This window comes from Vicia villosa, linkage group LG6 (genome assembly GCF_029867415.1).
Source record: "Vicia villosa cultivar HV-30 ecotype Madison, WI linkage group LG6, Vvil1.0, whole genome shotgun sequence".
Taxonomy (NCBI): domain Eukaryota; kingdom Viridiplantae; phylum Streptophyta; class Magnoliopsida; order Fabales; family Fabaceae; genus Vicia; species Vicia villosa.
Genome location: NC_081185.1, coordinates 152588409 through 152614608, shown reverse-complemented (window position 1 = coordinate 152614608; position 26200 = coordinate 152588409). Strand labels below are relative to the sequence as shown.

The window sequence follows — 26200 nt, the reverse complement described above, 5'->3', positions numbered from 1 at the left end:
TTGACACCTGTTGGTGTTTGTTTTTAATTTATTAAGTTTTTAGTTTAATTGCTTTTATTTCTATATACATATGCAATTGTGTTTTTAAATTTTTGTTGTTGTTCTTGTGAAAGTGCTTCCTTTGATGAAGCAAGCTTTTACAACCAATTGGGGCGGTGATGATATAGTGTGAAATTAGTACGTGCAAGGTACATTTCTACCGTTCCTTTAATATACCATGAATGAGATGCTTGTAATTGTACAAATGAGATGTCATATTTTCTTTAACAAATATAGTTCAATAATGAATCATTTTAGCTCTAAAACTAGTGTGAGGAGCCTTTCCATTGTACATATATATATTATTTTGTGGTTACCAACAATGTGCGTTTAACTCGTGTTTATTATGTTTAATCTTGCGTTTTTTATTTTAATTGTGTAAAGCATGAAAGTGATCAAAGCATTTTGTTTCGCATTACGAGTATAACTTCTCTTCCAAATATAACCTACCCGGTGAGTGTGTGAGTATTTGCTAACCACTTTGAGCCATTTTGCCAAGATTCAATCGGTATCATGTCATGCCTTATAATTGCCGATTTTTGATTTGAATCTTGATGACTTTCTTTGAACCTTGAAAAGTACCATGAAATGTGGTTAGGATTGATTCCTTTTCGCCTTAGAATAGGGAGCATTCGTGATTATGTGGTGGTAATATTCAAGTTGGGGAGAATAAAATTTTGATCTTGGTTGTATTGGTGTGTAGAAGAAAATAAATAATTGCTCAAGAGAGAAAAAAAAATGAATGAAAAGAAAAAGAAAAAGGAAAAGAGAAGAGCTTTGTATATAGCTAGTTCCTTTAAAATAAAAAGATGAACTCTTGAGCAATAAAATTGTGTGATCGGTTGATAAGGATGTGTGGATATAATCATGATTTGAATGCTCTCTTAGGAATTGACCCCTTTTGTTTCAATGGCCTTGAGAAATGACACTTCCTTGTTAACCAACCCAAGTTTCAACCCTAAAGTCTTTGTGATTCTTGCTTTTACGCTTTTTATATAAATGTTGTGTAGATGATTGCATACTTAATTCTGGATGTTGGCGACATTGTTGTGTGAGTGTTAGGTCCTCAATTTTGTCTCTTACTAGAGAAGTGTGTAGGTTGTGATTCAATTTTGAACTTATTTTGTTTTAGGAGCTGTTTACATCAATTGTGTATTTAGTATTAGTATCTCAAGCATGGTATTATTTGAGCAAGGGTGAGATGTTGCTTGTGTGCTTATGGAATTTGAACCACCCATTTGTTCTTGTCTTAGCTTGTGCTCTCTTGGTTTTGCTTGTTGATTGTTTTTGTGTTTGTTTTCGTTTGAGGACAAACAAAGGTTTAGTTGGGGAGAGTTGTTAGTTACCAATTTGTGTAAATATCTTAGGTAATTTTTGGTAACTCTCAAGTCTTTTTGTGGTTAATAGTAGTATTTTATTGTCATTTGGTATATATTTATTCTTATATTTATATTATTGTTGAATAGTTCTTATCTTTGCAATCTATGTTGGATTTTGTAGTTTTTATAGATAATTGGAAGCTTGGACCATGGAAAAAGCACTTTGAAGATGTTCCAAGACCAAAGCCAAGGATTGCTGAAAAGAGGTAGCGCGCTAAGCGAGGTTGAGCCCGCTAAGCGCGCTTTTGAAGAAAAGAAGGAAGTTCTGGCAGAGAGTTCCGCGCTAAGCGAGGTCTGGAGCCCGCTTAGCGCGGTTGGGCGGTTTAAGCAATTATTGATAGCGCGCTTAGCGGGCTGCACCGCGCTAAGCGCGGTCTGCGAAACTTTGTTTATTTGTTTATGGGCCAGATCACTTTTAAAGTATGTAGAGATATTTTAGAGAGAAACAAGAGCATAATACACTGTAGCAAACATAGAGTTGAAGATTGGAAGCCTTGATCGTTGATTAATCGCCTTTGATGCTTGTTGATCTTCATCCTTTCCTTCTTGTGCAAGCTACCATTCTCATGGATAGCTAAATCCCTTTTGTATCAAGATAAGATGTAATCTTCCTAGCCTTTTGTATGTTTTTCTTGTGAATATATGTGTATGAACAAGTGATGATCAATATAGATGGTTTAGTTTGTTTATTAAAGCTTTTTCTTTGGTATAAATGTTTGAGACATCAATGTTTGTATCTAGACCTAACTCATCATCTTTCAAACTATAAGTTGCAGACATGGATTTAGAGTTTGATGTTTACTAAGTATCGGTTCTTAAAACGTTATTTGTATTGTTTAAACGGTGGAGAAATCGTCGGTTAAACAATACGGTAAATCTAGCTATATCGTTGCGGACACGGACGATATAGGTGTCGATACGTAATTATATTGATCGTTAGCAAGTTCATAAGCATATATTTATAAGGAAACATACAAACTTAGGTCGATGAAATCGAATCTTGATACATTTTCTTTAACTTAGAACTTTCATTAATTTACTCTTTGCTACTAAAAGAATTGAATGATCTTTTGCAAACCTAAAACTAAAGTAACATTAACTCAAGACAAAATAGGCTATAAAACGGCGGTGATATCGCAATAATCCCTGTGGATACGATAATAACGAAAAGTACACCACAATACTCTTTCAACAGTTGGTAAAGCTTTACACCCATTTTACTTTCTGTTTTACACCATTTTAGCATTATGTGCCCACAGATCTAAAAAACAAAACAAACTAAATTAAAGCATTCTGAGAAAAGATCCTTTTTTGAAGATGATACCTCTGATATATCCATTGTTGTTGAAAAAGGTGAGGTAAATATCACTCTTTCTCCCTACAAAACATGATTTTTTGTTGTTTACTAGGTCTCAGTTATTTAAGATTAGGTTGTCTTTTTACTAGGTTTCAATTTTGTAGTTTTGTACTTTGTATATGTAAAGTAAGTATCAAACCTAAAAAAAACAAAGTTCCAAATAACTATAGAACTAAAATTGTATTTAAGGTTATTTATTGTCTTATTAATCTCAGTTTTGGATTCAAATGGATTGGTTGTTGTCAAACTTTATTTTGAGTTATGTTGAATTATGACAATTCTATATTTTTTTGAGGAATTTGCAAGTAGCTTGTGGAGATTATCCATGCAAGACATCTAGGAATAGAATCCTCTCCTGTCTTAGTATGTCCATGCTATCTCTCCTGCCCAATCCAACGGTTGAAAAACCAAAAAGGAAATTGAATTAAAAGAAGATATTTAATATAAGAGAGTAAAATCATATATTAATTTAGAACAATCTTCTTTATTAAAACTTGAAATCAAAACATTACATATCCATTTTGTTAAAATCTTTCAATTTATTTAATCATTAAAAATTCCCAGCAAATGGTATTATGGGAAGTGTTTTTTATCGATAGCTTTCACGATATGTTGCAACGTTTATTGCAGTTTTCCGGTTTTATTATTTATTCTTTAACATGAAAGTGGTTAATAACAGTGTCGATATCGGCATTTAATGATACCGTTTTGTTGTAGTGGTTTTTGCGATGATGGTTAACTTTATAAAACCAAATATGTGACCATGTTTCCATCTTACATATTTTTCACGACCACTGCGTTTTCCACTCTTTTTCTAATCTCAGCTGCAACATTTTTTTAAATCACAACAAATATAGTTTAGGGTATGTTTGGATTGATGGAACATAACGGAGCGGAGCAGAATGGAATCTAACGGAGCGGAACAGAGCGGAGCGGAACAGAGCGGAGCGGAGCGGAACGGAACATAGATCACACTCCTTTGTTTGGTTATTTTATTTAAAATGTCTCATTCCATCACATACACCCCAAATTGGATGGAACAAAAAATAAGGGATGTGGATAGAATGGGATGAAATGTATTCCATCATGTTCCATTCCATTCCATCCATTATTAGCTAATCCAAATAATGAAACCTCATTAGTTACCACTCCACTTTGTTCCATTCCATCACATACCACCAATCCAAACATACCCTTATAGTTACCAGTTTTGTGGAATGAATTTTTATAATGGTGGTGCGGTATTGTATAGAAGATTGAGAGGGAAATTGCTAAGGTGTTGGTGCTATGTGGGAGAAGAGAAAGAAAATCAATTTTACATAATGCTCTTTTCATCTTCACCTAAGTACTTGGATTATAACAATTAAACCCAAAAGGTTTTACAATAGAGACCGAAGAAATTTCAACAAAATTGAAAAAATGACTGACACAAGTTTCTCTCTCCTCTCACTGCTGTTTTCTTCTTTTTTATCGCTAAACCGTTGGATCAATCCATTGGCTAAAACTCGCGCAGGATAAAGAACAAAAGAAAATCGCAAGAGATGATCCTATTCCATGACATCTATAGTTTTGAAATGAATTAGACTGCGTACTTTTGTAATCATGGTGAGACCTAAGCTATAGATTTATTAACTACTAATATAATAACCAAAATTGCTATATTTTCAAAAAGTTTATGATATAAAGTTATTTTGTAGATGCATCGATATGCACAATTTTGCATTTGGGACTGCACCGAATATGATTTGCCTTACATGCTGCCAATTTCTCATATCCAGATATTTAATGCAAAGCTCTTTCAGCCATCACGTCAGCAGCTGCCCATTGTCCTTCAGTAGATATATACCACAAAACAGAACAACTTTGCCTGCAAATACACTCAAGGACTGATGTGAGCAATTGGTTTGTAACCATATTGTCCATATCAAACTATTTCCCAAACCTTGGCTTTTTAAATATAATACATCTAAGTTATACCATTATTTTATATAGTCATTTTCTTAATGATATGATAATCTTAAGCTTGAGAAATAATAATAAAAGTATTGTGTTGCATATTCTACTTACACGGTCCATGTTATTTCAAGTAAATGCATATGATAACGTGTTTTGCCCCTTATTTTCTCGGAGTGCCATTTAATAGTATTATGACATTTAATATTAAGACATTTAATAGTATGCTATTTGGAAAATATTTTGGAACAAACATTGACTATTACTATTATTCACTTGGTCTAAATATTATTATAAAAAATATCTAATAACATTTTAAAATTTGTAACGGGATGCGATCAGTCAGATTTAGGCAAAAAAAAACATTGATAAAGATTGTTTTCGACGTGTATTTAAGTATAAAGTCATTTTAATCTATGTGAATGCACGAATATCATTATCATTTTTACAATTACAATTTTTTTGTTTGGTTTATCACCACCGGTATAGTCCGGTTCGGGGGATCAGCTCTGGCATCAAGTGGGTCAAGCCCACTCCCGATCGCAGTTGCGGGGATCGAACCGTGGTTCTCCCTACCAAGTCCAGCGTCAATCACCACTGAACCAACTAACGATTGGTATTTTTACAATTACATTTACCATTCAATATTAAGCATTCTTACACTTTAATTTGAATTAAAAGTGACTTCAGTGCAAATTAAATGTGAATATATTGTTCTAAAAAATTAGCAAATAAAAAAAGAGAGTTTAATTGCTATGCAAGATTTCATTTTTTTATCATATATTAAATCATTCTTATTATTATCATCAAAAATATCAAATAACATTTTAAAATTTATAACGGGACATTAATTAAATTTACGCAAAAAAAAAATATTGATAAATATTGCTTTCAATATGCATTTGAGTTCAAATTCATCCTACAAAATTATTTTAACCTATTCAAATGCATGAATATCATTATTCTTTATACAATTATATTTATCATTCAATATTTATAAATATTTAAACAAATTACATATAATATCAAATCATTTAAAAGATATGCATTATTTAAATATCTAAATTAAATTTCTGTTTCAATTTCATAATATTACCTCTTCTATTATTTGTTTATCCTAACATCATTTTATTTTCTTCGAGATTCTTCCACTTCACTTTTTGTATGTCAAGAGTTTTTTTTTACTTCTTATTTCACTTATTCTTTTGATGTAGTATAATTAGTAAATTTATTAATTAATACTCAATTCTCTAAATATTTTTGTTATTTACTTTTATTCATGCTATTCATGTTATTTAGATAATGCTACACTATTTTTTGTATACTCGTGCGGACACACGGGTATGTTACTAGTTGTTGTTTTATTGAAATTGTACTAAAAGACATCTCATTGTCTTTAACACTATTTCTCATAATTTTTAATAATATTTAATAAATTTTGTATATAAAATTTACAATATAAGAAAATCATATGCTTTGGAAAATACCATATTGTCCTTCTGATACCAAATTCAGCCACATGGATGTCTTAACAATCTTCCTTTTCTTTTCCTTCTACTATCAACCCTAATTGCTTCTATTTTGAAAAACCATCACGTTCTCTTTCTTCCTCTTCCTTTCGTCTCTCTTCTGGTACTCTCTCTTGCTCTTCTTTCTTCTCTCTTTCGTTGACTCTCTCTTCTTCTTCTTCTTCTTCTTCTTTTTCTTTATTTTATCTTCCTTCTCGTCTCATTCTCTCTCCAAAATCAGATTTCTCTCTCGTCTGGTTATCGGCATCTTCATCTTCAACCCATTCAACTCATCTTCACTCATGTAAGAAATCGATTCCTTTAAGCTTGAACTTTTGTTTTGCCGATAAAAATGATATGTTGTGGTGTTATCGTTTTATCATGGATTCGTGTATTGTTGTGTTGTTGTTTATCACTGAAAATGATGTTTTTTTTTTAAGATTGTTTACCATGGTTTTTTTTTGTAATCGTATTGTTGTTGCCTTTATGTTGTTTACGATTCTAAGCAAGATTTTGGTAACTTCATAACTAAACAATAATCCTTCAATGTTTCTTGTCAAAAATAGGTTTTTGATTTTTCAGTTTACTAGCCCATTTTCGATTTTAAGTGAAGAAGAAGATGAAGATTGGTTGTCTTGTCGTGGTTTTGATTTCATGTAGAGTGCTTCATTTTAATTGTTTATCCTGCAAATTGGAATCCCTAATTACATTTGAAAAGCTCAGATCTCTTATTTACATATTGTCTTTGGCAATGATGTCAAATATTTATAATTAGTTTGGGAAGCATAACAGTAGTTTTTTTCCCCCTTTTCAGTGTGAATGCAACTGTATTTATAGCCAAGAGTTTGGAATTTTGGTGAAAGAATTGGTGGGAAAATAAGAGAATTTTGGAGAAGTTTGTTACAAATTTTGGAGAGGAATCCGTGTGAACTTGATTGGAGGAATTGTGTCCATTGATAGTGTTTGAATGAAGGGTGAGATTTTATTTTGATGAAATCTGTTACCAACTTGTAATGAAATATGGTTTTAATTTTGGATGAAATGGTTTGCTAGAAATTGTGAACAGAAATCGTGAACCTCTTTGCTAGTGTGGTCCCAGCTTCATACTTGGCTTATCATGGAAAGAGTGGCTTGACTAATGGGCGAAATGGTTTGAACTAAAAATGGGCCATTGATTCTTAAATGGAAATTGGACCTCCCTTCCTTGTTAATTGCACCTTGATTAAAAATAATACAAAAACATGATAAAATATAAAATTGATTTTTAATTTTAATGAAAATTAAACTCAAAAATTAAATTGAATTTAGATTAAAATTATAAATCTTAAATGAAAACAAACATGTATACTTTTGTTTTTCTATGAATGGATATGAATTAACAACTTTGAATCCAAGACAAACCGTATAGGTGAATTCTCTTGAATTATTCTTGAATGATCATGTGCACGAGATCATGTTTCTTGATCATTTGGAAATGTTGAGTTCATAGCACACTTGAATGAATATTTCACAATAACAATAAATCTCATCTTCAATTCAATCTTCTAATTCAAGTCAACAATTAGTTGAAGAGATTATAATGCCTTAATCACAATGAATCCACAACTTCATCTTTTGCGCCATGACTCATACTTTTTTGAAGAATAATGCCTTGAAGCATGGAAAGGAATAATCTCAACAGGAAATCTAGACCATAGTCTTGATAACTCTCTACAAGCTCCAAGCACAAGATATAAGAAACCCTAGCTTAGGAGAGGAGATGAGTGCACTTGGTTCCACACCTACAATACACAAAGCAATGGAAGACACAAGATATTTTTTTTTGTATTTTGGTTAGTGTGATATATATATATATATATATATATATATATATATATATATATATATATATATATATATATATATATATATATATATATATATATATATATATATATATATAAGATAAATCATGGGTGTTTGATGGTTCCCCTGTAGGTGAGCTCAAAATGAAAGAGGCACAAGAGAACCTCGCACATGGTCTTGATGTGATGTAAACTAGGGGTGATCAAAACCAAACCAACCCAATAAAAAACCGCAAATCGAACCAAACCAGACCGAAAACCGCAAAAACCGCATTTTTTTCGGATGAGTTTGGGTCATTTTGTGGCAGAACCGTGCGGTTCGGTTCGGTTTGCGGTTTACATGTTGAAACCGGCCCAAACCAAACCAAACCGCTGAACTTATATAATACCCCATATTTTTAACTTTTTTTACCTTTAATTATATATTTACCTAGAAAATAACTACAGCCCATTGCTTACAAAGTTACACTTCAAGGCCCAATTTCCAAAACCGGCCCATTGTGCAACTTACAATCTTACCCTAGGTTTCCATCGTTCCACTTCTACAACAAACAGCAAACACGAAGCAACACAAAACAACCTTCAGCTTCAGTCCAAATCGCAATTCGCAGCAACAATCGTTCGTGACCTCAGCTTCAGTCCAAATCGCAACAACAAACAACAAACACGAAGCAAGCACAACAATCGTTCCAAAAGTTTAGCGTTTCAAAACCAAAAGTTCGTGACCTCGGTTTCTATTATCTTCAGTTCCAAATCGAAACACTGAAGGTTATTTACAATTTCTATTATCTTTCGGTTTCGATTAACTTTTGGTTTCGGTTATCTTTCAACTTCGATTATCTTTCTATTATCTTTCGTTTTCGATTATTTTTCTGTTTCTGATTATGTATTTTTTATTATCTTTTAGACTTTGAAAATTCTGCACCATTTTTGTTTGAAAAACACTAACAGTGCTTGTGTTGTTTGAAATGGTTGAAGCATATTTCAAAGAGTAATGGTTGAAATGGTTGAAGCATTTTTGTTTGAAAAACACTAACGTTTATGACATGTTGATAAAATGTAATCATATTTCAAAGATAAGCCTAGTCATAAGTTTTTTATGGTAGTTTAGCAACCATGTGTGGACTAAGATAATCATATAACACGTATATGACTTTGTTCCATGAAAATGCTAGCTTTTTATGGTTTAAAATCTGTCAGTTTTGTTTTATTCACTAATTGTGTGACAATTATGTTGGCTGTTAGTAAGAATAAATAGAAACTAGGCATATTGGGCTATCTTGGAAATATGTTGGCTGTTAGTGTTTTTTGTGTAACATGTATTAATTTACAGTTTTGTCTACATGTTGAAACTTTAACAAAATTGCTTGGTTTTGTGACTTTGTAAGACTTTATAAGACTTTATTATGTAATTTTTGGTTTGTTGTAAGATTTTATTGTGTTGTTTAAGAACATATTGAATGCCCGCCTACTGTTGTTGTTGTGGCTTAGTAAGATTTTATTGTGTAAGCTTTGATTATGAAGAGGTATAAAAATTACAACTTACTAGATTATATAAAATAAAAGTTTGTATTTTTTAAAAAACCGAACCAACCGAACCAATCCAAACCGCATTGGTTTGGTTTGGTTTGGTTTTTTTTTAAAAGCCAACCGAACCAAACCGAACCGCATGCTTTTTTCTCTTGCGGTTCGGATGATTTTTTAAGCTAAAACCGTCCAAACCGCACCGCGAGCACCCCTAATGTAAACAGAGCCTGAGATGCAGGATCTTAGGGTCAAAAATTGGGGTATGACAACATCATACCAGAAACAACAATACACCCATTTTTGAATTGAAACTTGTATTACATTAATGACACAATTCCATTAGGATCCAAACAACCTACAAATATGTAATCATTCAACGACTCGAGCTTTCCAACTTCCAAGAGAAGAAAACATAGAGAATTAAAGAAACAATAATGAGCAAACTTGACATGCGTGAAATCTTTTGGCTTTTAGACTTTCAAAGTTCATAGAAGAGGAAGAATCAGAAGAACCTGTATAAAAGCGGAATTCCTCTTAGAACAAAAACACAAAAAAGAACTTCATCCAAAGGAATCAGAGAAGAGGAAGAAGCAAAATGATTACTTTTGTTGAAACTTCCAAAAATGTTGAGAACAAAAATTGTTGTAGATGTAGAGGCCAGAGCTTCTGTCCAAAATCCTCCTCAGAATCAAGAAGAGGTCTAAATTGTCAATGTGTGATTGAATATTTTTAGCAAGAGGATCTGTTATGAAATTTTAGAAGTGAATTTCCAAAGAAGAAAAAGGAAGATTTTTCTCCAAAAGGAGCTTTGGAGTTTCTTTTTTGATTACCATGTATGTTTTGCTGCCATGGTTGAACCGTGTTTTGCTTGTAATGCTTGAATCTTATCTCTGTTTGCATTTTGAATGTATCGTGTGGATTTATATGCCGTGATTTTGGTGTTGAATTGTGTTGTGTATTCTGTTGTCGGAATCGATGAAGATTAGCAGTGAGGAGAGAGTTTTATTGTTGTGATTTCGTATGAATAAGTTCAGCGGGAGAGAGTTTAGACCGAGAGCTGAGAGAGTGAAACCGAGAGAGGAAAGTATTGAGAAATTTTCTAGGATTTTTGTTATGTTCATAACAGAGAGATTATGAGAGGAGATGGAGAGTTTAACGTTGAGAGAAAGTTTGAAACAGGGGAGGACCGAATGAAGATGACAAGGGGCGGATCTGTTTAGTTGCTAGGGTTTTCTTATTCTTCTTTGGGCTCATGGATCTAAGCCCAAACACGTTTTCCTTCTTACACCCTGCTACGATTTGTGAACCCCCTGGCTGGATAGATTGTATCTACCTGGGCCTTGCAATTACAAGCCCAGCGCCCCATTCATATTACACCCCTCTTCTATTTTGTTTAAGCCCATTTCTATTTTATTTTGTATTTTGTTTTCATTTTAATTTTTTATTTTGATATTTGTTAACTTTCAAAACATATATATGATATCACAAAAATACAAAAACATGCTTTTATTTTAAATTTAGGCTTTATTTTTATTTTCATATAAAAAAATCACCAAAATATTTTAACTTGTCTATTTTCCTTTTTAGCTACTTATTTTTGTATATATTCATCTTTTATATTTTATTTTTCTTTCAAAATGCTTTGTTCGATTTTCTTTTATTTTCTTTTTATGCACATGTTAACTCCGTTCCACAACAATTGTATAAGTCTCCAAAGGTCGAGCAGCAGTGGAATACAACGTTTAACATCACACACACAAAATGTTTTGGGCCGAACTACGGCTGCTCTGATTCCTTAATCGGGATACGTAGGCATTAGGTCGCGGGGCCTAAACGAGCACAATCTTGTATATATTTCTTTTCTTTTCCCCGCGTTTCTTTTCTCTTCTTTCTTCGTGCGTTTCCCTTTAGCTTTTAGGTTTAGATTTTTAGATAACACCCTTAGATTTAGACTAACAAGAGCGGATCCCGTCGAGTACGACGGACGTGAAGAGTGCTAACCCCTTCTCCTTGCGTAACCGACACCCTTACCTGGTTCTCTGGGTCGTAAGACCTTTCTTTGTTTCCCTTTAGGTTTTTACTCGATGTTTTCCTTTCCCATTTTTGGGATAAATAAACAATCGATGGCGACTTCATTGATTTCATTTTGATGATTTCGATCCAGTTGTTTCACTAGGTTTCTAAGAGATGTGCAAGGAACGGTTGAGCAAATCTTAGAGATGTGCTAAGGTACAAGGAACGGTTGAGCAAATCTTAGAGATGTGCAAGCGTCCACCGGGATATTGAAGTGTAATGTTTAATTTGTTGTTGAAATTATATATGTAATGCCGATTTCAATCTATGAATGTTGTTTTTATCGTTGCAAATGTTGTTTTTCTGGTATTCTGAATCTGGTATATTCCGTAGATAGACATACGAAAGTGTTCCGTATATGCATCTACAGAAGGTTTTCACGCAAATGTAAAAAATAATGCGTCCGGATGTACATCTACGGAAGCAGAGGGGCAAATTTGTAAGCACCCATGGAACTTCTAGAAGAGATTTAATCCATAGAACTTCTGAAACTGAACTTTCCAAGCTTCCATATTTAGCCTCGATGCTAAACCTTTCCTTTAAGGTTTTTTCTTGGACCACCAAGAAATGAGATTAGGGCTTATGAAGAATCAAGACCCTAAAGTAGACTTCATGTCATCAGGGGTCTGCACCCTAATCAACATTAGATAAGGTTTTGATAAAGAGAAGAACTTGAATGGAGGCGGGTTAAAGTAAAAGGACGTGATGAATAGACCCTTTTAGACATAGTTTCGCCCGAGAACCAGAAATATATACAGTTAGATAACTGATGATCTTGAATGGTGGCTCCGATCTCCATTACGGCGACGCGGAATAGACATGTATGATTAGCTCTCCAACGCCCAAGTTAGTTCAAATTCGAGATAAGTATAATAAAAGTAGAGATCAAAGATTGTATTTTATTTATAATTTTTTTAGTTTGATTTACTACTTTATTTATAATCTTTTATAAATAATTTACTATTTTATTTACAATTTCATTTACTACATTATTTATAAACTTTTATACCTAGTTGATAATTGAAGTTTGATTCCATATATCGTTACCTCCCAAACAATAATAAATACCTTTAAAAGTCATTAAACAATAAAATATGAGTGATGCTATAGTGTGCGAAATATTTCATCAACGAAAGCAACGAATATGTATGTAGCTTTACATCCTTTCTATTGACTAAATATTTATTATTTTAAATCAAATATTAATTACAATAAATGAAAAAAATATAAAACAACTGAATGGTTGAATACACGGTCGTGTGGTTTCCACGAAAAATACTGTCGTAACATTTAGCATTATTCATAAAATATATAACAATTGTAGTATTTTACTACTAAACAATAATAAAAAGTTTACTATTTTATTACTTTTTAATTTTTAATTTCTATCTCATAAATTATTGATTTTCGCTAACAACTTACGACCACTGCCACTGTACGCGAAACAACACGAAAACAAAATTTCCAATTGCCACACTAGATATGAGTACTCAAATTTCAACTTTTTATTAATAAAGAAAAAAATTAGTGGACTTGCCCTGTTCTTAATGCACTGCTAAATTTCTATTCTAAGTAAAAATAAAGTTTTAACAAAAAAAACATACATAGACAAAACAAAACCCTCTCGGAAAAAATAGAGGGTTAAACGGTTTGGATTGACAGGTCCGATTCGTTAGAATTATTAAATTTTTTTAAAAATAATCATTGATAGGTCCGATTCATTTTATCAATTTATGATCATAAATATATAAAGTTAAAAAATGTTTATATAATTATATTAATTAAAAGATACTATTAAAAAATAAAAATATTTTTGTTATTTACTTTTATTCATGCTATTCATATTATTTAGATAATGCTACACTATTTTTTGTATACTCGTGCGGACACACGAGTATGTTACTAGTTGTTGTTTTATTGAAATTGTACTAAAAGACATCTCATTGTCTTTAACACTATTTCTCATAATTTTTAATAATATTTAATAAATTTTGTATATAAAATTTACAATATAAGAAAATCATATGCTTTGGAAAATACCATATTGTCCTTCTGATACCAAATTCAGCCACATGGATGTCTTAACAATCTTCCTTTTCTTTTCCTTCTACTATCAACCCTAATTGCTTCTATTTTGAAAAACCATCACGTTCTCTTTCTTCCTCTTCCTTTCGTCTCTCTTCTGGTACTCTCTCTTGCTCTTCTTTCTTCTCTCTTTCGTTGACTCTCTCTTCTTCTTCTTCTTCTTCTTTTTCTTTATTTTATCTTCCTTATCGTCTCATTCTCTCTCCAAAATCAGATTTCTCTCTCGTCTGGTTATCGGCATCTTCATCTTCAACCCATTCAACTCATCTTCACTCATGTAAGAAATCGATTCCTTTAAGCTTGAACTTTTGTTTTGCCGATAAAATGATATGTTGTGGTGTTGTCGTTTTATCATGGATTCGTGTATTGTTGTGTTGTTGTTTATCACTGAAAATGATGATTTTTTTAAGATTGTTTACCATGGTTTTTTTTGTAATCGTATTGTTGTTGCCTTTATGTTGTTTACGATTCTAAGCAAGATTTTGGTAACTTCATAACTAAACAATAATCCTTCAATGTTTCTTGTCAAAAATAGGTTTCTGATTTTTCAGTTTACTAGCCCATTTTCGATTTTAAGTGAAGAAGAAGATGAAGATTGGTTGTCTTGTCGTGGTTTTGATTTCATGTAGAGTGCTTCATTTTAATTGTTTATCCTGCAAATTGGAATCCCTAATTACATTTGAAAAGCTCAGATCTCTTATTTACATATTGTCTTTGGCAATGATGTCAAATATTTATAATTAGTTTGGGAAGCATAACAGTAGTTTTTTTCCCCCTTTTCAGTGTGAATGCAACTGTATTTATAGCCAAGAGTTTGGAATTTTGGTGAAAGAATTGGTGGGAAAATAAGAGAATTTTGGAGAAGTTTGTTACAAATTTTGGAGAGGAATCCGTGTGAACTTGATTGGAGGAATTGTGTCCATTGATAGTGTTTGAATGAAGGGTGAGATTTTATTTTGATGAAATCTGTTACCAACTTGTAATGAAATATGGTTTTAATTTTGGATGAAATGGTTTGCTAGAAATTGTGAACAGAAATCGTGAACCTCTTTGCTAGTGTGGTCCCAGCTTCATACTTGGCTTATCATGGAAAGAGTGGCTTGACTAATGGGCGAAATGGTTTGAACTAAAAATGGGCCATTGATTCTTAAATGGAAATTGGACCTCCCTTCCTTGTTAATTGCACCTTGATTAAAAATAATACAAAAACATGATAAAATATAAAATTGATTTTTAATTTTAATGAAAATTAAACTCAAAAATTAAATTGAATTTAGATTAAAATTATAAATCTTAAATGAAAACAAACATGTATACTTTTGTTTTTCTATGAATGGATATGAATTAACAACTTTGAATCCAAGACAAACCGTATAGGTGAATTCTCTTGAATTATTCTTGAATGATCATGTGCACGAGATCATGTTTCTTGATCATTTGGAAATGTTGAGTTCATAGCACACTTGAATGAATATTTCACAATAACAATAAATCTCATCTTCAATTCAATCTTCTAATTCAAGTCAACACAATTAGTTAAAGAGATTATAATGCCTTAATCACAATGAATCCACAACTTCATCTTTTGCGCCATGACTCATACTTTTTTGAAGAATAATGCCTTGAAGCATGGAAAGGAATAATCTCAACAGGAAATCTCGACCATAGTCTTGATAACTCTCTACAAGCTCCAAGCACAAGATATAAGAAACCCTAGCTTAGGAGAGGAGATGAGTGCACTTGGTTCCACACCTACAATACACAAAGCAATGGAAGACACAAGATATTTTTTTTTGTATTTTAGTTAGTGTGATATATATATATATATATACAAGATAAATCATAGGTGTTTGATGGTTCCCCTGTAGGTGAGCTCAAAATGAAAGAGGCACAAGAGAACCTCGCACATGGTCTTGATGTGATGTAAACAGAGCCTGAGATGCAGGATCTTAGGGTCGAAAATTGGGGTATGACAACATCATACCAGAAACAACAATACACCCATTTTTGAATTGAAACTTGTATTACATTAATGACACAATTCCATTAGGATCCAAACAACCTACAAATATGTAATCATTCAACGACTCGAGGTTTCCAACTTCCAAGAGAAGAAAACATAGAGAATTAAAGAAACAATAATGAGCAAACTTGACATGCGTGAAATCTTTTGGCTTTTAGACTTTCAAAGTTCATAGAAGAGGAAGAATCAGAAGAACCTGTATAAAAGCGGAATTCCTCTTAGAACAAAAACACAAAAAAGAACTTCATCCAAAGGAATCAGAGAAGAGGAAGAAGCAAAATGATTACTTTTGTTGAAACTTCCAAAAATGTTGAGAACAAAAATTGTTGTAGATGTAGAGGCCAGAGCTTCTGTCCAAAATCCTCCTCAGAATCAAGAAGAGGTCTAAATTGTCAATGTGTGATTGAATATTTTTAGCAAAAGGATCTGTTATGAAATTTTAGAAGTGAATTTCCAAAGAAGAAAAAGGAAGATTATTCTCCAAAAGGAGCTTTGGAGTTTCTTGTTTTCACCTTTAATTCAAGGATATGCTTAAAGGATTCTGAGTAGAGTTTTTGGAGAATTTCCTACTGAAGTGAATATTTAAGATATTTAAGGTGGCGTTGTTAGAATTAAGAAATGGATTATATCATCTAGTTTAGTGAGATGTGCAGATTGAAGAAGATCAAGAAAGAAGAATAGTTAGCTTAGGTGTTAAGCATATTTTGCTTATATCAAACAATTGTGTAACCAAAATCTAAAATAGTATAAAAAAAATTATGATGGATACCCATCAATGATTAAATTAGATGTCAAACACGGGCAAACAAATTGAGCAAGTATAAATCATGATGCATCGAGTCTCTCTCTCTCTCTCTCAATCTCTCTCTCTCTCCCCCTCTCTCCCTCCCCCCCTCTCTCTCTTATTTATTTTGTGTATTAGATCTTGCATGTTGTAGATTTATTTGCTTTGTTGTTTTGTATGATTTATGCTTTACCTTTCGTTAATTGTGATTTAATTGATAAGTTTATATGTGACTAGAACTAGCCTACAAATTCATCCTTTTGGTGATTATTTTGTACAAATTGTAAAAGTAGATTATTTAAGAACTTGGCATAAAGATATTTAAGTCCCTTAATTGGAATATAGTTAGATTAATAGGAAAATTGCTATGACTCATCATCATTGTCTGGTAATTTTTAATCATTAAATATAATACTTTCAATTGCAAAAATATTTTCAAAAGTTTTTATCAATTCCACTTCCGCTAAAGAACTATATTTTGAACTTTAAAAAAGGGAAAGTTTATTCAACCTCCCCTTTTGTAGTGTTTAACCACCAATGTATAAGGGGGTCTCGACTATTGTGAGGACCTAAGGTGGACAGACGATTGATTTTTCCCATGACAATAGGATGATACCAATGTTCAACCCTAAGTCCTTACCTTTTTACTTTAGTCTTGGATGTACTCACAAAACACATCCAAGAACTAGCATTGAGATGTTTGCATTTTACATTTGATATAGTTCTATTTGGAGATTTCGGAAAGGATTTGAATGAGAGGTTGTAAATGAGCCTTGGAAGGGTTTGAATTTTTCCGAAGAAAAAGTAAGATAAAGTATATGGAATGTAAATTTAGAAAAATAAGTTTTTCTAACCTATAGGTGCAAATTAGAGATCATATCATACCATAAATGACATATTTTAAATATCATGGATCAATATTCCAAAAGATCTATAGAAGGACTAAGGGGTTTTATATGACACGAAAATACCTTTCAAACTGAAGAGGAATTTTTTTGGACAACTATAAAACCATCGACATTATACGGGACAGGATGTCGGGCGATAAATAACCAACACAGAAAAATAAGTGTAGCAGAGAAGAGGATGTTATGTTGGATGTGTGGTTATACTAGACGAGATAATATATAAATTGCAATATTAAAGAGTGTTGGGTAGTACCTATAGTAGAAAAGGTTGTGAAAATTAAAAATTATGTGGTTTGATAATATAGAGAGAAGACTTAAAGATTATGTAGTAAGGACAATAGATCAAGAGGAGAGTAGTCAAATAACTAAAAATACGGGAACACCTATGAAAATTGTTCCATTGCAGAATCGGAAATGGACATAATTGGGGAGATCGCAGTGGAGCAATGTTTCCCGAGCACTACAATGATGCGACACCATGGATTGAAGGTTGCAATCACGATGCTTTTTGAACCAGAGGCGTTGATCTTGATTCGGCATCATTGTTCTCTGATACGAAAAATCAAAGGGGGACGGGTACCTCCATAGTTAGCACTCCAACACCCAAGTAAGTTTAGGGTTCAAAATAGTGGTAGTGAAAGTGAGGATTAGAGATTGTGTACCTGAAAACCCTTCATGAAGGTATTTATAAATTGGTCCTGACGGAACAGGTTGGATAACGGGTCTTGTGTTATTGGGCTTTTGATCGATGGAGAGCGGTGGGTCTATGGCCTTTGACCAGCACAGAACTGTTGCCCCTAAGACTCTCTAGACACTTGAAATGTTGGGGGAGTCTTTTAGTAGTTGTCGCCTACCCTTGAGAATGGTTTCCCAAGTGTCGGTTGACATGTGATGTTTTGGTTTTACCAAAGAGTAGTGGAGAATGTGAGCATTAAATGCAGTCCCATTAATGAAATGTTTTGTCGTTTTCCTCTTGAAGTGTGACCTGAAAATGTATGGTTGGCGTGACGTAACTTACTATGCACTCGAATAAACTTGAGTATGAGTGAGTTCTCAAGATGAAATCTGACCATTGATCAACACCTGCTTCTTGCTTTCAGTCTGATTCGCTCGATTTCTTTTGCCTATATAAGGATAGAAAGAGAGTATGGTGAAACTTTTTCACTATCGTGTAGACTAAGTTTCCCTTATCTATTTAAGTCTTTACCTTTTCTCTAAGAGCATTTTCTTCAGGAGTATCCGTCATTACACATTGAAAATTTCAAAGCTTTAAAGCTTTAACTCTTCGGTGCTCTCCTTGATTTATCACACTAAACCTTACATTTTGAGGTACCTTTATTCCTTTTAGCTTTTCATTCTAGTATTTTACTGTATTTTTGCTACTATCAACGATAACCCAATTACCATTGAGAATAATTTAGAGGGTAATGTTTCTTCATATTCAGAAAGGGTAATGGAGTCTGACTCGAATTTGTTCCCTTCTGTAAGTGGGAGTTTTAAGTTGGAAGTCATCCTCTTGAGTGATGATTCAGATATGGAAGGGTCATTTGGAGAATCCCTTTCAGACAATCCTCATTCTAAGGATTCTTCATAGATTCTCAACAAAGTCTGCCAGGGGTGAAAACTTGTCGAGAAACTGATGCCTTCTCCTTACTTAACTAAGGAAGAAATAGAAGTTATCTGTCGAAGGAGGGAAAATGTCGGTACTTTGTCAAAACATACAGGGGAGTGTATGGTCTCAAACCTAGAGATGCTGAAATCGCTCGTCATTTGGAGTTTTAGGGGAAGTCGGATGTTGTATCATAGGCCACCTTTGATGATCATCATAGAGTTGATGTACTAGCCCGTAAGGGTCTTCGACTAATTGAGCTAGCTAATGCCAATAAATATCATTGGGTAGCCACTGAAATAGTTGGAACTACTTCTATTTTGAACATTGTCGAAGTTGTAACCAAAGCCGACATCACTGTTGGCAATCCCTCAGATTAGTCGACTCTCTTAGTAGGCCTAGATAAGAGGATATGGAGCTTTTTTTAGGGTTGTCTGGTTCCTCTGTATGAATGCCTCCTCGCTGGGTTAGGGATATGCTTGCCCTTCTCTGATTTTGAGGAGGCTGTCATGGACCATCTGAAGGTTTCCCCCTCGTAGCTTCATCCCAGAGCGAGGGCTTTCATGAAGGTGTTCCAACTATGTGTTGAGTATAAATCTTAGAAACCTTCCTTAGGGCTCTTTTGCGACTTTTTTCTATATGCCGTACTTATAAAGATAATTTTCGGGATCAATGATTGATCTCGCTTCGCCCTTGGGTACTTTGGTTCGGTCATTTTGCCTCTGACTAGGGTAATTTCCTGCAGTGTTTCATGTTGGTGAAACCTATCACTTCTGAGGCTCACCTGGCCTTCTATTTGTCTTTGGCCCATGTGGGATGTGCCCGATCTTGCCAAGGGGGTTTATAGAAGTATTGGTCTAGGGTGATTTTCACCTACCTATCCCTTATTACCATGTCGGGCTAACTCCCATGTCTCCCTAGGAGGTAAACATGAAAAGGGATTTATACACCTAGTATCAGGGGCTCGGATATGAATAAGGATTTGGTCCGGATGAAGTACTCTCTTTTCAGAAAAAGAAAAGGCAAATAGATACTTGTGTTATTATTAGTGCATCTGATCATTCCAAAAGACAAAACAAATTTGGTGATGATGGAGTCTGGGCATCTTTTTTTAAATGCTACCAGTGTCTAACAGATAACATGGATCAGTTTAATAAGGCTATTGCGATTACCAAAGACCAGGACCTTATGACCGACTTATTCGTTCGGATGTTGGTGGCTCCTATTGTTGCTTCTATTTCTACTCCAAGGGTCTAAGTGTTGGGTGTAGTGACGGCCCCGGTGGCAATGACGACTACTATCTCGAGTACAACTCTTGAGGTTGGACGAATGACTACTATGTCGACTAGTTTTCTCTTCCTTCGCCTTCGCATTCCCCCTTTCACGTCAAGGGAACTCGGGGTGATAACCCATTAACTCTTATTGAAGAAGGATATTCCAAAAGGGCTCGCTTGTCGGAGGGTACCGAGTAGGAGGCTCTCACTCATTTCTTGCAGTTTTCTGTTATTCTTCCATCTCGGGTTCCTAGCACCCTAAAGGAGTTTCTTGTGGTCATGGCCAATGTTTTAAAAACCGAACCAGAGAAAGAACCGTTAAAAGATGCAGGTCATGGTTCAATCGATTCAACTGGTTCAACCGTGGTTGAACCTTATATTAAATTTAAACTAAAAATAAAGAAATATATTATTAAATATCCTAATAAAATTAATTTATATCATAATTTGTAAAATAAAATTCTCAAATAAATGCGATACTGATAAACAAGCTTAAAAAAATAAGAATACAATGTAAAACCTAATAACAAATCATAAAATTAGTTAAGGACCAATATGTATATATTTGTCCTAATTGCTTAACTCAAAACCATAACTTCTTCATCGGTATAATTTTTCACATCTCTTTAAAGACCAACATCAGTTATCCCGTGTCCACAAACATTACATTATTTCTTCTATTTTTATTACATTTACATTATCTTGTGTCTTTAAATTTTATTCTTTATTTTTCATCTATATAATTTTAAATGTTTGCTATAATTGATTTTTTAGATTTAAACAAAAGAAATAAAATGAAGTAAAACATAAAAAGTTATCTTTGATTTTTTTAACCGTCTGGTTCACCAAAACCGGTCCCGATTTTACAGTTATTTTGGTTTTTTGCGCTTGGAGCAATTTTATCTCAATTTTATATACCTAACCGTTTATTGGTCCAAATTAAATCGGATTAGACAACGGTTCAAGGTTGAACCGGTTCAACCGGTCGGGTCAATCCGGGTTTTAAAACATTGGTCATGGCTAAGGAGGACTGGGCCTTTGTTTGGGGCTTATCTGCAACTGATCGGCATAGTCTTTTTTTATATGCTTCCCACACTTTATTCAAGGTCAGATCCCTGGGCTCAATGGTAGCTGCTGGCCAGGATGACGTGATCGACTGTGGCGACGTTTCTAAGGAGCGAGATGAGATAAAGTAGAAATGCAAGACCCTTAAGTTGGGCAATTTTGAAGCTGAAAAGTTGACCTTGTTACGAGCAAAAGTAGAGTTTGTTAACTCTTTGCAGGAAGAGATAGATTGGTATGATCATTCGTCTATTTTGGCTGCTCAGATAACGAAGTTGACGGCTTATCTTGTTTATGCGGAAGAGTATTGGAAGAAGGCTTCCAAAGAGGTGGCTAAGGCGTTTCAGACATTCGATGTTGATCAAAAATTTCTTCAACAAAAAAGAGATAATTGGATCAATGCTAAGATTAATTTTGTCTCTTCCAAATTTCCAAAACCTATCATCATATCAACTTAATCATTTTCTTACAATTTTGATAATTATAGTTTCCTTATTAAATGCTCATTGGACAAATGAGTTTAGAATGACGTACAAAATACTATCTCCGGTCCTATTTATAAAAAAAAAGTTTGTATTTTAGATACGTTGAATAATTAATGTATCTTGGAAAATACTAACTAGTGCTCTCAGGGCAATGGTTAAGACTTTAAAAATAATAAATTTATCTGGGTAATCTGCATATTTAATGCCTCGAAAATTGAAATATTTAATTTTCTATAAAATATTTTTTTTTTGGAATATTTAACCATTGCACTGAGGGCACTCGTTAGCAAGACCCTTTTGTTATAAATAAGACCAGAAGCAATATCTAGGAAGTTTTAATAACTTTTATGATAAAGAAAAAGCAATTTATTGTTATAGTTTCCTAAACTAATTTTACTTTAAAAATAAAAATAAATAAATAAATCTCAATTAAATTATTTTAAAAAATTTACTTATCTCATCCAAATCCACTCTTATATATATTATAAAGGGTTTGTTTGGTAAAAATAACGGTTGACTGATAAACTAGCTGATAGCGTATAGTTTATGACTGATGACTGATAACTGATGGCTTATAGCTTATAGCGGATAATTGAGACTGATAACTTATAAGATACTCCCTCCGTTCCTTTTTAAGTGTCGTTTTAGAAGAATTTTTTTGTTCTTATTTAAGTGTCGTTTTATAATTTAATGTTATAATTTGTCAATTATACCCTTATTTTCTCAATAACTCCACCTCACATTTTTCAATTAGTTATTGGAAAAAGAGAGTGTATGAATGAATTTATTTGGAAAGAGAAAAATAAATAAGGGTATGATAGGAAAAGTAACTCTAACTATCCACTATCTTGGTTGAAGAGTTTTTTGCTAAAATGACACTTAAAAAGGAACGGAGTGAGTAATTGAAGAGTTTGATAAAATTAGCGGTTCAATTAACTTATAAATGCAAAATGATATAAAAGATATTTAATATATAATTATTTTATTTTAAATTAAAATAAATTATAAGGGTTAAAAATGGATTTTAATTAATATAATAAGGATAAAAAAGGAAGAAAAAATAATAAGCTATAAGACATAAACTAAAACGCTATTTGAAATAACGTCTAAAAAAATAAGCTATAAATTAGTAAAATAAGTTATAAGCTCGTGATGAAAAGACCGTTATCAAACGGATCTAAATTATCATATCAACTTATAAGACATAAGATATAAGCTATAAGCTCAAAAACATGTGTTACCAAACAGAGCTAAAATATAATGAACATCCACAATAGTTTTTGACCGTTGTTCTATCTAAGTTTTTTTCGTTAATTTGTGTTGCATTAAAGAATCCACGGCGTTGACAGAATGTTCAAAATACACACATCAGCCAGACAGCCATCTTCATCTTTTTGAATAGAAACACAGCAGCCATCTTAATTATCAGTATTCCATATTTGACCACATATATAATAAAGAACGGTAATCAATTGTATTGATAAGATTGAAAATATTATTTATTTTAAATAAAAAAGTCAAAGTAGCTATACCTCAGCAAGAAGAGTGCAAGCTGCATGCTCAAACATAGTTTGACTTCAGTAGCACGAGTTGACCATAATCAATTAAACTCTCCCTTCCTTAATTAATTACTATATCTCCAACCCTTTTTAATTTTTCTTCTTCTACTTTTTACACAAGAAAGTTAAATATTTATTATTACTTTTTAATTTCTGATTTTTTTTCTCTATAATAATTCTAGTTTTTTATTATTTCGATATATTTTTTTTCTCTCCATAATAAATAATAAATATGTATGAGTTTTCTTTCAAGGCAAAAAAGACACTTTTATTAAAACAAAGGCATAAGGGATGTCATACAAGCAATTACACCAAAATCTAAAACTATCATACTCCATACATCAACCTGCAAGGGAGACTAAATACACTCCCATAAACTTGCAGCTAAATAAATATGTATGAGTAATTTTGACAAAACTATAATCATTACTTTGATATTTGAAAACGACAATTAAAAAGAAATACAATATAATTTTTTTATAAAAACGACACTTAAAAAAGAACAGAGGGAATACCTTTCTTTGAACTTTAATCATTTATCATAATTTAACAATAAAAGCTTTAAATTAATTATTATTAAATTATTACACATTTTAATATAATTGTTTGTTTATTTATAAATTTTTGAATTTTATGTTAATTTTGTTTAAAATTAAAAATGATATGATTTTTTAATTGAAAGATTTATTTTTGCTAGAACCACTGGTAAGCGGTACAAATAAGGATACTTAAGTACCCATAGAATATGAATATAAGTATAAAGGTTGTTGTCCATTCAAATATTAATTCGGGTACAAGGATGTTTTTCAAGCTATCCAAATCCTATCCATTATTATCTTTAACATCATGTGTTAAAGTTTTCTTTGACACTAATTTTTAAAGGTTCATATTTATTCATTCAACTTTAAATTTATTATATTTAATTAATATAATTTATTTCTTTTTAAATGTTAAATATTATTTGTTTCCCAAAATGATACTTTATGAAAATATCCCTCTAACACCTTTTTTTTCTTAATATTTAGAGTTTTAATTTAAATCACTAACTTATTTATTTGAAAATAATAAATTCATATTTTTTAAATGATTCTACTTTATATTAGGAAAAAGAAGTTATTTCTATTTGATCATGATATATATAATATTTAATTTGTTCATTTGAGAACTAGAAATGATCGGTGAGACGGTGAGATGAGATCTTAGATCAATGGAGTAAGTTTTCGATACGGCAGAGAGGGGGATGATCTCTAAGGTAACACTCTAATGCCAAAGTCGCTGAGATAATAAGAAGTGACGCAAAAGCAAAAATGAATTTGAATACATAAAATGTGACACTTTCTTCTGTATGTAGCGTGGGAGATTAAAATCTCTGTGTGAGAGAAGGCGTGTTTTACTACTGATTGTTGGATCTAATCAGACGGTGATTAACGCATATGGAGGACAAAATCATCTACTATTTATGGAATGAGGGACCACCTTCTCCATGCTTTTTTTCGCTTAGCGAACGACCCAAAATAGTTTCCTTCAAGCTCTTACCTCTACTTTGTAGGATGTGGGTTTATCATACACCCATATAAAGGTCAGTTACTATATAGAGCAAATGAAAAGTCACAATGAGACGTCAGTATCATTGAGAACAGGCGCATTAAATGCTTTTCTTGTAATTGGATGCATTTTATATAGAGCTTCTAAGCATGCCCCTACACTAGTGAGTCGTGATATCTCTTCTATCTTAAGATACTCGAGTACCTTGAATAATTCGTGAGGAGATCTGATGGTGTGGTTTGAGCTTCCCAATATCATGAATCGTACAATCCTCTATGAATGATGCACATATAATGAGTTCCCACAATATTTTTTCCCATTTTTTGTCATTTACAAACTATAGAAGCTTATCCTCTTATGCATTATCAACTTCTCCCTTTCTTGAGAGCTTTTCATCGCTAATTAGGTTTATCTACGATATTTAGTTTAGGCGTACCTATAATGTATAGACGATTAACTTTGTCTATTTAAGGTAAAGTATATATTTTCCTTTACTTATTTCTGCTTTCTGTATTAGGGTTTCTAAAGATTAGGTTTCGATGGTGTAAAGGAGAGACTATCATATTTGCAATTCATCAAAGGGCGATACATATACATTCTGGAGAGGCTTTGGGCTTTCAGATATTCCTAATTCTTTTCTAATGAATTTATGTTAATGGCATGTTTTAACATAGTAGTGAACTTTATTGTTGAATGTGTATTATGTTGTTTCTTCATATTTTCCTTCTCTATATTGATAGTATTCTTCATAATGTAGATTCCCTCTACCATAATTCGTAAGGCAAAAAGGGATAACTTGTTGGTATGGGTGGATCATGAGACGTTTGATGTAGCCTCTGCTTTTATTTGTGGGGGAGGTTTAGATCATTCTTTTATCGAGGTGGAACCTTCCTCTGATTGAGGAGTGCGTATTCTTGATGAAAATTAAAGGGTATGCAACAATTATAACGAATGGGTCATTCCTCTTCACGAGTGCATATTTTCTTTGATAGTTGTTCGTCTTCGTTTCAATGGTTTCAAAATTGGCGTTTTAAAGAACTTTTTAATCTCCCCTTTGCAATTACACTCAGTGAGAGGGGCTTACGTCAAAGTCTTCCAATATTGGTGTATTAATAAGAATAGTGTGATCTTAACACTCTTATTCTATCATTTTAATGCTTAACGTAGTTAGACTGCTCCAACATGA

The 26200-nt window shown here is 32.6% G+C and overlaps 1 long non-coding RNA gene across 1 annotated transcript; it reads left to right on the top strand.

Annotated features, from left to right (window-relative positions):
* The first annotated feature begins 8298 nt into the window (after positions 1-8298).
* Positions 8299-10535, top strand: LOC131610545 (uncharacterized). Its single transcript, XR_009286525.1, has 2 exons — positions 8299-8848; positions 9951-10535. It is a non-coding gene; the product is annotated as an uncharacterized LOC131610545 (long non-coding RNA).
* Positions 10536-26200: the final 15665 nt, after the last annotated feature.